Source organism: Tauraco erythrolophus, chromosome 9, assembly GCF_009769465.1.
Source record: "Tauraco erythrolophus isolate bTauEry1 chromosome 9, bTauEry1.pri, whole genome shotgun sequence".
NCBI lineage: Eukaryota > Metazoa > Chordata > Aves > Musophagiformes > Musophagidae > Tauraco > Tauraco erythrolophus.
In genome coordinates, this window is record NC_141473.1 from 1,463,084 (window position 1) to 1,477,134 (window position 14,051).

A 14,051-nucleotide genomic window follows, 5' to 3' on the forward strand; every position below is an offset into this window, starting at 1 on the left:
GTTTTGAATCAAGGCTTATGTCAGCTGGAGATGTTGGTCTCACACCCTACTCCATCCTGCTTAAAGTTGCCACTGAAAAACGTGCCCTCGGGAGGAGCAATTTTAGACTTTGTGTGCTCTCTTGCTCACCTTTTTTTCATATTTGTTTCAGGTATACAGGAGATGGGGGCTTTAGAGGGTAATTTTTTAAATGATACATTCATAAGCTTAACCTCATACTGGTAACTGCTTTTGAGTAGCAATTGTGTTATTAGCAAATAAAGTAGGAGCCAATTAGGGGTTAGTAAGTAATTAACTCTCAGAGCACGAGCACTGCTATTGGCACCAGTCCACCCCGGGCGTACCATGAAGAACCCTACCTGTGGGAGACCACAGCGACGGAAAGGAAAATTCCATGTCCATTCCTAGAAAACTGAACACCAATTTGAAAACTCATCGTGTGTTTTTAAGGCTATCTGAAACCATCAAGTGTGCAAGGGGTGCCCTGGGACAAAGTGCTTGTTCAAGCACAGGCTGTACTACAAGCACTGCTTGTGCCAGTGGAAATTTATCCACCTTGGGGTCCTTGAGCAGCCCATGGTAGGAGGACCACCAACCTTTCGTTGCTAAATCTTGGCCCTGTTGGTTATCAGGGTTAGGTGGAAAAGCACAGACATTTCGCACAACACGCGTGGTCAGATCCTCAGCTGGAACGAGCTGTCAGAAGCTCCTTTGAAAGAAACTGTGATATTTCACACACACAGAGATGCTGCCACTCTGGGGACAAAGAGTTTTCTCCCAAAAAACTCATATGTCATCACAATAACTGAAGTCAAAATGAAATGTGAGTGTTGAGCAGGCCCACAAAGCATGACCATCAGCAGATATAACCCAACTTACCCGGGCCACTTTCAACATCTCAGCAATATTTGGTCCTGGTGGCATCTGCTGTACTTTGCTCACAAGAATCTCCAAGGTGCGTAACGTAGCTTAAACCCCCGAGCCAATTTCCAATCCACATGAACTGTCATAAGAAACATCACCATGGACCAAGAAGCCCATGCAGCAGCTCTGGACAGATTTTGGGGTGAGGTTTTCACCTTGTGCAGACACCCACTGCTTCCCTGAAGTCTGTCCTTCCCTGTGGTCAAGAAGGACACAGCCCAGGAAACACACTGTGTTAACCATACTTCAGCTTCCTACAAGAAGCAGGGACCCACAAGGCCACCATGTTCTGCCTTTTCTGGATGCAGCAGACTCAATTTCAAAGTGTGGGGAATTGAGAAGACAGCCAGCAGTCCCACACCTTGCCAGCCCTGGTGTGGTGGTGGTGTTCTGCTCTACAGTGCAATTGCAAAATGCAAAAGAAAACATGTTTTCTGCATAAGAAATGTGTTTCTAGCTCAGACGAGGAAAGAATACTTCATTTTTTTTTTAAAAAGAATAGTTAGAAAATTGGATATTTCTGAAAAATGAGCTCTGTGAATATAAACTAGCCGAGTCCCTGAAGATCTGCAGCTTCCCAAGGAAACCTCTATGAATCTTGCCAAGCACACAGTATGAATAATTCCTGAAACAATTATCCCGTGAAATAAATAGGTGGCTCAACAATTTAAAGTACACGCCAGCGAGGGACTAATTGCAGGGAGACAAACCTGACCCGGGTGCTGCTCCGCGAAGTTCGGTGACATCCCACCGCGGCTCTGCAGGGACACGAGCAGCGAGATGCCCCAGCAGCTTCCCCAGTGTCTGCTGAGGAGGCTGCAGTTCCCTGAATGAGAATCATAAGAGAAATTACTCTCATATCAAAGACATGCAGGGGTTTATAAATATTTACCTAAAACCTGCAAAAAAAATGCATGGTGCTGCATAAACAAAATATTTTTTCGAAACAGTTAAAAAATGACAAGTGATTTGTGACAAGCACGTGGGAAATGTTTTTTATTCTGATCTTGGAAGTATTCATGCAGATCTGGCACTGCTTGTATAAATCATCGTGAGAGACACTGGAGAGGGAATAAAGGTCCAGGTTAAAGAGCTGCGTTAAGTGTTTCCCTCCTACTGTGTTTTTTAGGTTGTCTCCATCCTCTGCCCTCCCAGCAGGTCCTCATACACATGATGCTTCTCTATCAACATGAAGAGAGCAAGAAAACACCTCCCTAGCAAGTTCAGCTCTCTTGCAGAAAATAATTTATTTAATAGAAGGCTGAATTAGGAGGGTTTGAATCACCTTGTCCTGGTCCAAGTGCTTGGAAAGGGTTCTGCAGCCTCCAGGGCAACACCTCTCTCCAAAGCTCAGCTCCTGCAGAAGGTCCTGGTCTGAAGGTCAGTTACATGGGCTGCCAACAAATCCGGTGCACAACGAATTTGGGCATAATTTGTGCATATCAGCACTTGTTTGTGCAGCAGAAGTGGAGGAACCCCGCAAAGCCTTCCCCTCCTGCTTGCACGCCTGCACAATTAGCTCCCCAGCACGCTGCACACGCGAGCTTGCCCCATTCCTAACATTCCCTTTTTCCCTCCCCACCTTCCCCTCCCACTTCTCCACGCTGAAGTCCTGCACCGGAGGCATCCTCGCCCTTTAGGGTGACACCAGAGAGGGTCAGGCCCCCGGGGGCAGAGGTTGCTCAGCCGCAGCTCCCCGCAGGCATGGGAGGGTGCTGGGGTGTAGGAGGGGGTGAGGAACCAGCAGCAGTTCTGGGAGTACCAGCCCCTTAAAAACTGACAGTCGAGGCAATTTGGTGAAAGTGTTTGCAGGTTTCAGAAAAAAAAAAAATATCTGTTTGCCAGAAAAATAATATCAGTAGTTGATACTGACACCTGATAAATTCCTATGAGATTCAGAAGTTTAGAGAATGAATTTGCATCTCCTCAGTCCAACAGCACAACCTGGCAGTTTGCTCCTCACCTTGCACTGGAGTTCTATGGTGCATTTCTAGCAGCCGTGAAAACCACTGCCAAGTGTCACTGTGCCTTGTGGATGTGTCAGGGCGTGCTCTCCTCTGAGCTCTTCTCCTAGTAGGACATCTGCATGCAAAAAAAAACAAACAAAAAAAACATCTTATTTATAATTTTTGCCAAAAGACACGAATGAGGTGCAGTGGTCTGGTCTGTTCCCCGCTGCACAGGGACCCCACGATGGGGCGACTGTGTTGCGGGGCTGCCCGCAGCCTTCTTAGCCCCCTGTACAGGGAAGAAATAAAAGGGAAAAAACAATACCAAAGCACCCAACTCCTCTGAAAACAAAGATCTGAATATGTATCTGACCAGAAAAAAAAAGTTTCACCTTAGAAGTGTCATTAAGAAAACAATCACATCAGCAAAAACCTGTCTGCTCCATAGAACCCGGGCAGATCCTGTCCGAGTGCCCAGGCACTGCCATGCAAAAAAGGTACCAGGAGTGGGGGTCTGGGGGTACAATTTGCTGTTCAGCTAAATGTATATCACCTACACAAAAAGAGTTCTAATCCAAAGGCCTGTCAGCACCGAGCTCTGAGAATGCAAAGGAAAAGCAAAAAAAATCTTTTGTGTTTTCCTTAGAACTGAACAAGTCATTTTGCTTTAAACTCAGTTTTTCAGTCCACTCTATTCCAACCCACTCACTATTGGCTCCATGCAGACTGTGTTTTCCTCCTCGGATTCAGCACACAGTGCTACGAGTGAAATAATCAATAAATAAAACGGTTATTATCATCTGGATGTCATTAGGAGGCTTAGAATTACTTGGTGCCACTAGATCTAACTCATCACAGCTCATCTGGGACACATGTTATTTAAGATATGTATTAACCACAGTCACGTGGGTTAAAATTAAGAGAGGGTATAATGAGCTGCTTAAATCACAGAGAATGTCACTATGGGAAATAGATGATTTTTTTACAGCAGCCCAGCTGCCTGACTCAGGAGCTCACAATACTCCAGCCAAACGGTTCATCCTTCTGCATTTCGTTACTCTCAGCCTTTTGTGCATTTTTTTTTTTTTTAAATATATAATCTCTTCTATTCTGCCATTATCAGGACATCGTTAAAGCGTGCAGCTCATTAGGCAGCGTGGCTTCATGCCTCTGACAAAGCTGTTAGATGGAAATTGCTGCTCCCACAGTGGTGCGTGGCGGGACAGAACGGCAGGAGGAGGGCTCACTGCTGCCGAGGATGAAGGAAAGGTCTCCCTCCTGTGGGATCCCTTCCTAACTCTGGGAGGGGAACAGCAATGTGGCACGAGGGTGACACTGGCAATACCAGTCCTCCAATCCCAAGTAGGGAGCTGCCACTTGACAACACTAGAGATCCATCACGTTTTAAAAGCCGGGGCAAGAAAACATGGTTTTCTGTAAAAACTTACTTAAGACAAATGACACATCACACATGAGAACTTAAGAGGGTAAATGGCCCTAAATATCATTCATGATGTTGCCTTGTTGGTTTTTCCACTTCAATGAAATTCACTTTACTGGCAGAACAGAGGCACACGTCGTTCTGCCCACTACCATTAAAAAGAACAGCAACTGTCCAGCTAATGTCAATGGTGAGTTTTTGGAGCAGAAAACATTGGAGTTGCTCTGCTGATGGAAGCTGTGGATGCCTGAATGTCTTAATATTGACAGACAAAAACGGAACCTAACTTCCTTTAATTACTCTATTAATTCCCACATTATATTCATTGACTTGAGGTTAAGTTTAATCAGTTTTTACACACGTGTGACCGAAAGAAAGTTGATAATCGATGTGAGAGGCTCACAGTGGGACACAGACAGGAAAACACAGCCAAGGGCTGTTTGGGAGCAGACAAGCCCTGCTGCGATGGGAGGTCGGGTCGGTGGGCTGCGCAGCATCGCTGCTCTCACCGCACCCCCCATGCTCAGCTCAGCACCAAGCACGGAGAGCCCCTTCCTCGGAGTTCCCCCAAATCCCTTACCCAGCCTCACCTTATTCTTTCACGGTCCTCTGGCCTTATAAAACTGAGGCACAATATCTATAAACAAAATATACAAAACGATAAAGTTTTGCCCTCGTCCAGCCCACCCACTCCCTCCCCAGGGAATCGCCGATGCCGCGAGGTGCCCACTTCACCAGGACCTGCTGCCTTTGCTCGGGTTACAGCCACGGACACCTTTTCAGGGCTCCTGACTTACTCCTCGTGGAAAGCAGAGCGAAAGAAATAAATGTTTATTGTGGCTTTAATGGCTGTTTATTTTATCACAGTCAATTGCAACCTCCCCGGAGCGGTGCGGTGAAGAACGCACGTCCCCAGTAATGAGTAGCAATTAGGAAAAATAGGTAACACCATCTACGAGGACTCTCTTTTTAATAAGAACAGGTGGCACCTGAGCTCATAGTGGTGCCCTGAGCTCAGTGCCAGGCACGGGGAGGGTGCCCCTGCCCACTCCCAAAACCCAGTGTGCCCCTGCCTGGGAGCAGCACCACAAGCAAACCCGAGAGGGAGCAGCAGCCAAAGGCAGGACGGAGAGGATGCTGACCCCGTCTGCCAGGACGGCAATTTGGAAATAAAACCAAACTAGATGGGAGACTCACTTCCCAGGTCCCACACTCACCAAGGACTTGGCACAGCTGCGGTGTTTTTTCTCCTAGAAACCCGTGAGAGCAGTCAGCGAGGCAGAGTGTTTCCAGTGCTGCTCCACGAGCACTGGTGATTAAAAACATCGGATAAGTGCGTGAAACAAAGCGCTTCGTTCCTTCTGCCTCACATTAAATTGTTCAAACGGTTAACTGTTGTTGAGATTCAGCTTGTTCACAGAAACATGTGCTCTATGTAGGAATTAACTGCACAGCAAGCCATATACCTGCTCAGAAGTGTTTGGGAACTCATAATTATAACGATGAAAGGTACCGACCATTTGCTGCGTGGACACCGTTAGCCATCGGAGAGAGGAAGCAAAGGAAACAAGTGCAAATGAGAACTCAGCTCATCCAATTACAGCAGCATATTTTCACAGCTTAAAATAAGCTAAATTTCTTCATTTCTTGCATTATGGCACTCTGTACGAGCACCTCCGTAAGATGCAGCTGTAAGCACACAAATTTTCTGGACATTTCCACGGTAACGACTTTTTTCAGCACTGGTCACTTTAAAGTGTCTCTGGATGCAATCTGCTGGAAGAATCTCTTGGATATTGTAGTGATGGACTTCAGATTCATGCAAGCACCCCTCAATGACCACCAACAGCTGCTCCAGCAGCAGACCCAAAAAATCCTTCGTCTCACAGTATCAGTGCCTGATCCCACGAGCTCCTTAGCAGGACCAGAGTCCTGCGCTGATAAATTCTGCAACAGCAAACCGTATGTGTTCACTGTGCCCTCGTTACCAGAAGAACGATATTATATATGATCACGACCTTTTGAGATCAACTATTTATTACAAAAGGAGAAGCAGTTGCTGCTGTGACTCCATAAATATTCTTGCCTTCCCCCGGGCAGGAGGCAGCGGCGGCACGGCCGGCACATCGCTCCGCTTCAGCGCCGGTGGCAACGCTTGGCACAAAGCTCGTCTGGAGGAACCACGTCTGTAGCATCCGTTTTAAATCTCTCCATGTTCTGCTGTAGAAAAATAACAGAAGATGGAAAGTGTCCTATCTGAGTTACCAAAGTCTTGATTTGTTGTTCTCCCTCCTCTTCTTGGAAAAGTCAACCTCGGTCGCGTTGAGCAGCCCAGCCCCGCGTGCAAAGCGATGAAGTCATCTTCACTTCCAGACAAGTCACCTACACTTCCAGAGAAGCTGTGGCTGTCCCATCCCTGGAAGTGTTCAAGGCCAGGTCGGATGGGGCTTTGAGCAACCTGATGTAGTGGAGGGTGTCCCTGCCCATGGCAGGGGGGTTGGAACTGGATGGTCTTTGAGGTCCCTTCCAACCCAAACCATTCTGTGATTCTATGATTCTACTATCTGCAGCCCAGAGCCTCTGACATCAGTTACAACATGATGAACTCATTCCAGGACAGCTGACCTCCTCTGCTTTCAACATTCCTTTCCCACTACTACTTTTTTTTTTTTTTTAAATTTTATTGCTTCTGGAAATCAGAAGTGTTTTTAACTCAGGACACATTGACTGCCAAGCACCAATTCTGGGGGGAGCTTCTCAGGCAAGGTCTGGATGAAAGAGGAGGAATCTAACCCAGTCTGTACTTGAGCAGACTATATTCTCAATAAACGTGGCAGAAATCGTACCTCTAAACTCATACAGATATATGGGTTCCCTAGAAAGAGGAAAAACCTACATTTTCAGGGGTGCTAAGTATCTACTACTTGGCTTTCACTTGTGCCATGGGACATGAAGACCCCCTAAAAGGCAGATCGAGGTGACCAAGCACAGATTTGATGAGCTAACTGCAGCCACATATGTCTGCATAGCTGGAGATGTGACTCATTTTTGGCAGGAACACCAGATACTTGTTATAAAAAACAAAGCTATTGCGTTACTTAATTAGCTTCTGGTTCTGAAAGCTCACTCCCAGAAGGACTGCATCCACAGTAAATTCCTTCCTGCCTCCCAGCAATATATGTAACAGCAGACAATTCAATCATGAAAGCAGAAACCCCACATGCACGACTCTCAAATCCTTCCAGACATCAGCCTTCAGCAGTGAGACAGCCTTGGAAGCTGAGCTAGGGAAAGATGGATTACATTAAAGGACACGGAAGATCTGCCACCCACCAATGGAAAATGAGTTTTTTTAAATGAAGATAGAGAGACTTGATGAATCCATAACTGAATCTCATCACAGGATGGTTATAATGGGACATATCAAAGTTTACCATCAGCTACACCTTACTGTCTGAGCCCTCTGCCTTCTTAGTTTGATGGATAAAGGGATTTTTTTTTCCCTGTTGCTCATGTGGTGGAGGAACCTGATAACTCTGAACCAGGAGCTCAGCAGCAGGGGCTGGGCATCCCCGGGGCACACGGGGCTGGGTGCTCCTTCAGCAAATGCAACAGAAGGGCAGGACTTGATGATCCGAGGGCTGGAGCAGCTCTCCTATGAAGACAGGCTGAGAGGGCTGAGGTTGTTCAGCCTGGAGAAGGTTCCGCAAAGACCTTGGAGCAGCCTCCTAGTACCCACAGGGGCTACAGGAAAGCTGGACAGGGAGTTTTTACAAGGGCTTGTAGCAATAGGACAAGGGGCAATGGCTTTAAACTGAAAGAGGGGAGATTTAGATTAGATATAAGGAAGAAATTCTTCCCTCTGAGGGTGGTGAGGCACTGGCACAGGTTGCCCAGAGAAGCTGTGGCTGCCCCATCCCTGGCAGTGTTCAAGGCCAGGCTGGATGGGGCTTTGAGCAACCTGGTGTAGTGGAGGGTGTCCCTGCCCATGGCAGGGGGGTTTGGAACTGGATGATATTGAAGGTCTCTTCCACCCCAAACCATTCTGTGATTCTATGGTGAACTGCAGCTGCATCAGGCTAGAAATAGGAGGTAAAAAAGGAAAACCCTTGTCTGCAAGGAAGTTGGAGACAATCTGAAAGGGCAAATATGAGTCTTTCCTTAACAAGTTGCATCAATTTCCAAAGACATAAAATAGCTCCTATTCCTTCTGTCCTAAGAGGGTAAAATACTTTATAAACAAGCAGGACTCTATCAAAGAAATATCAAGTCATAACATCACTTTCTCCTAAGAGAAATAACCTAACAAGTGTTTCAGTTTTGGCTAAACAGCATCCAGAGTTGCAGTACACAACACAACGTGGGATGAGGACAGTGAAACTACAGACACAGAGCCCAGGTTCGTGCCAAACAAACTCGTTACATCTAACTTTGCACTATGGCTACACGACATTTATATCCAGTTGTCGTCAGTAACGGGGTATATTGTAACAGAAGGGACAACATTCAAATCTGCTGTCAAGGCCAATGGCAAACTGTAGCCTGATATGTTCAAGATGGGAGTTGACTAGATGATCTTTGAGGTCCCTTCGAACCCTAACCATTCTATGATTCTATGGCACTGCTGCCCTTAGCTCCAGCCTGTCCTCTGCCTCACTGGGGGTCAGGGGGCCACCATTGTGCTGACGCAGACCCCACATGCCCCAGGAGATGCAGTGAACTTCAAATACATCTTCACAGGCTCTCTGGGACTCACAGGTTATTCCCCGCTTTGGGTTTCTGCTCTATGGCCAACCCCACCCAGCTGCCCAGACTATAAATAGGGAGAGTAAATCCTTATCATTTATTTTAGAGATTTTTTAAGCTGGTATTCTTCATCGCCATGCCCGATCTCCTGCCTCATAAAGTAGAATAAAACAAAATCTCTAAGGGCCTCCTTGGAGCTCCTGTTTCAACAGTGGAGCTACTGCTGGGAATAATTCTGTCATTGTTTTTCGGGCTTTTGTTGGTCGATATGACACACGACCAGCTTGGGATTTGAGGCGGGGGATTTTTTCCCCCCATCTGAAGAGGAGGTGAGGAGTCTATTCTAAAAACAATACTCACAGCCCTTGTGGTCGGCATTTCGAAAAGGGAAGGTTCTGCGTTTTTTTTCCAAGGACAGTCGCTCTAATTTCACCATAAAGTCCCCCAGAAATGCGTCCTGCTCCTGAGTAGGACAAACTAGATAGTGCAGAGCCAAGACCTGGTCCAGGAGGGTATTTCTGACTCCACCGAGAGAATTTAGTACCTATTCTCTTTAAATAGGAAAGATGGTGGCAATATGCCTGTTTTGTTTTGCTTCCCATTCAATGCTCCATCCTACGAGGACTTCGGCGCGCGTCGATCTCTGCCAAGATCCTTGGAGATTGCAGGAGCACAAAAAAGCTGTTTGTTTATCGGGGCGGGGGAAGGCACGCACAGGGGTTAGGATGCAAATAATCTGCATATATATAACCTTTCTGAAATGAATTTGTTTTCTCCGAGATTTACGCTGCCATCCTCGGTAGCAGGATAACATTACAATATGCAAATAGTCCAACAAAGTCATTCCCTGCTCCCAACGCCTGCCTGGCCACCTCCTTTGCCACTGCCAAATTCCAGAGACAGAAAACAAACGAAAAGAATAACACCACAAAAAAATAAGCCCAAACCACGCAGAAGTCTCAAATCTCCCAGTGTTTTGAGCTCATAGCCAAGTCCAAGTGCCTGCACTGACTTCGTTTCCAAGAGACGTCTGAACGCGCCCCGGGACTGCCCCTCATCCTCGCACGGCTCCTGTGCCAACATGGGCATCGAACCCCAGCCTTCGGCCAACTGGCAAAGGAAAATCTCTGCTTTTTGTCACAGGGAATAATCTGGGTAATGAGAAAACTCAATTCCTCGTGGTTTTAAGGGATGAGATGTCGCACGAGTTTAGCAGCGGTTCAAAGACTGTCTACATTGCTGCCCCACGCTTATTACCCACGTGGACTCTTCCTTTTAACTCTACATCAAGCTTTCACAGCTTCAGTGGTTATTTATGAATCCCAATGTCATCAATCAATATTTCTTCATCATTGAAAAACAGGATCAGCAAATTTAGCAACTTGTGAGACTCGATTAAGACCATTGTCTCACATCTGGACAGCACCAAATTTGATACATGGACTTCCTGCCTTCCCACTTACCCTCTCTCAGCTTGCTAGACTGCTTCCCTCTCATCAAAAAATGTTTCATCTCATTTATAAGCAAAAAAGGGTATTTTTTTCACCGTGGTAAGACAACCCGATGTTAGGTCAGGCACTGTGCAGCGCCCAAATCCCTAAGGATGACAGCCCAGCCCCACCGCGGCCGTGGCTTCACCGCTTTCCCCCAGAGTGCCATACACAACGTGTAGGAACTGGAGGCTGCAGGGTGTTCAGACAGGGCCACTGTTAACAGACGAGGGAAATATTGCAGCATGGATCATAGAATCATAGAACGGTTTGGGTTGGAAGGGACCTCAAAGATCATCCAGTTCCAACCCCCCTGCCATGGGCAGGGACACCCTCCACTACACCAGGTTGCTCAAAGCCCCATCCAACCTGGCCTTGAACACTGCCAGGGATGGGGCAGCCACAGCTTCTCTGGGCAACCTGTGCCAGTGCCTCACCACCCTCAGAGGGAAAAATTTCTTTCTTATATCCAACCCAATCAGCACAGCACTGATTTGCAGCAGAGTGCTGCCTACACGAGCAGTGGGTATCCCATGAACTTGGTCCATGGAGCAAAAAGGGAAAACTGACGCTGATGCTCCAGGCCAAGACTGGTTTATTTTTTCCTTCGTATCTTCTTTGAGATTTTTAAATTAGAGGAAGTGTCTTTTTCCAAAAAGAACAACGCTTTCTTAACGACTTCTCTGCATAGCACTACAAAGGTCTCACAAGGTTTTAATCTTTGAACATATTACATTATTGCAAGCCTTTGATATTAAAATTAACTGCTATAAGTATTAATTCCTGGGCATTTAAGAATAAAGACCATCCCTATACAGTGACAATTTGAGAACAGAATCGAGCCGATGTTACTGCAGAGCTTGGGCTCAGGTGCGCCCCTGGGCTTTCCTGCAAGCCCTAAGGCTCAAAGAGAATTTCAAATTTATTTACAGGGGCGAGGGAGGAAGTTTGCACAAGCTTTGAATCATTTACATTTCCTCAATTATTTATTTATCTTTTTGGAATTAGCAGAGAAATACTAGTCCCTGGTAACTTGTTATAGGGCACTTGGGCATTTCATACCTCTGCGTGTAAGAGAAGCAGACAGGAACTGCCTGATCTGGATGGAGCCCTGTGCTATCAACAGGAACAGGAGGAGTTTTCAGGACTGGGAACTGGAATCTGGATGAGCACCACTTCAGTTCAGCAGACCCAGAGTAAATCAGTGCTTTGGTTATCTGTATCAGTGCTTGGTCACCCTACAGATCCAAAGCAGTAGAACCATAGAATGGTTAGGGCTGGAAGGGCCCTTCAAAGGTCATCTAGTCCAACCCCCCTGCAAGGAACAGGGATATCTCCAACTAGATCAGGTTGCTCAGGGCCTCGTCCAACCTGGCCTTGAACGTCTCCAGGGATGGAGCATCCGCCACCTCTCTGGGCAACCTGTTCCAGTGTTCTACAACTCTCATGGTAAAAAATTTTTTCCTAATATCCAACCTGAATCTACCTCCCTCTATTTTAAAACCATTACCCCTTGTCTTATCACAACAGGCCCTCCTGAACAGCCTCTCCCCATCTTTCTTGTAGGCCCCCTTGAGGTACTGGAAGACCACTATAAGGTACAATAAAGTTCATCCAACCTAATTTCTTGAAAGCTTCTGAAGAAACACGGAGCGAACGTATCAGACACCCCAGCTTTGCCGTGATGATTATTACTTTGCACTGTCCCCACAATTTGCTCCTAATACTCAGCACTTCAAAAGCAGGTTATGAACACTCAGAGATGAATCCTCCCAAAGACCTCGAGAGATCCATAAATAGATATTAGCTTCCCTGCCTATGAAGAGGGAAATCGAGATAGCAAGGATTAGACAATAAGCTGACCCCGTGACCAAACTGATGCCCAGCTTTGTTTACTAATCCTTTATCATCCGTGCTCCGGCTAAGATTTAGGCTGCTGACTATTTTAAGCCTTGTTGTAAAAGGCAGGTACAGAGCTGTGGAATAGTTATTGCTGTCACCGGAGCGGGCATGAAATTCAATGACTCGGGCATCTCCAGGCACCTCCACACCGTGGGGCTGACAGAAATGCATCTTCAGACATTCTGGGGTGATGCCTATCACACGCAAGGACTAAACCTGCCCTGCTTAAAAGCTGAGTGCAGCACTTCTCACGTACCCTGCGACTGCCTCCTCTGGAATAAAGCAGCACACATCAACGTGTTGTTTTTCCACTTGCTAAGCACCACCTCACTGATGTCTGGGAGGAGGTGGCTGTACCCAAGACACCTCTGGGCACTCAGCAAAGCCCATGCTCAGGGCAGGGCTGGATGACCAAGATCCATCTCTTTCCCTAGAGGCAGGAGCTGCTGAGCTGCTGCTTGACAGCGTCTCTCCCCAGGCAGAGCAGCTCCTGCCTCTTTTCTCCTGCTAAAATCCCAGCCTGGGAGATGCTAGAGGCCAGTGCCCCTCGGGAAGGCAGGAGCTGCTGGTGGCCAGGGGCAGATACTGCTTGCACAGGTGCCATCTGCCTTGTGCCCTGACTTTGCACTCTCCGCGGTGAAAGATGGCTCCACTTTCCCAATTCCCACCAAACCCTGAATTTGGCAAAAAGGGCCTAACGTGGCCTGATGTGAATGTATTCCAAGTATTAAATACACCCACTCTTCCCCTACATGGTCTTTTGTTCCATCCTGTGAGAGCACAGACATACTCACTGCTGCTTCTGAAGACCTATGGTACATAGAACCATAGACTGGTTTGGGTTGGAGGGGACCTCAAAGATCATCTAGTTCCAACCCATTTCAAACTGGCTGCCACAGAAGCAAGATCCCCGTTGCCATTTCCTATATCAAACATCCAAGCCTCCTGACAGGCTTTTGTAGGCATGCATTGCATAAATATATAGGTGTTTGTACAAGCACCAGTATCTCCCCAAATGAGAAAAAAAATCTAATTTGCTCCTTGGTCATTGCCAAGTTTCAGTCTGTAGTGTTTTCTATATGGCCAAGTGCACACCTGTGACAACGGTGGTTTATAAGAGACACTTATAACAAGAATTATTTAACCAAAGCTTTGTGCAAATGTAAGCACTGCAGTATTATGCAGAAATAGCATATTTTTCTTGCTCAGGTTATAAAGCTTGGCACAGCTGCATGTAACGTACCACAGAAACTCCATGGTACATGAAGATCGTTCATACAGCAGTTTCGTGAGGGTAATCCCCTGAAGATGAGATAAATGTTATGATTTCCACGTGCAGGATCTAAACCAAATTCTTTTGATTAATCACAAGCCATTAATGGCAATGGTAATGAGCATGCCACTAAGCATACTATAAAATATGTAAAGCCTCGATGACTCTCAATAGATCTTGGCAAGTGCCTCATTTAACCTTCACAGCTCATGAAAAACTGTTTGAACTTCTTTGGTTTAGACATGAAAACTATTGATTGTTTACAGCATTGTGTGACCTTTTCTGACAAGTGGGAAAAATTATGAGATATTAGGTTGTAATTCAAT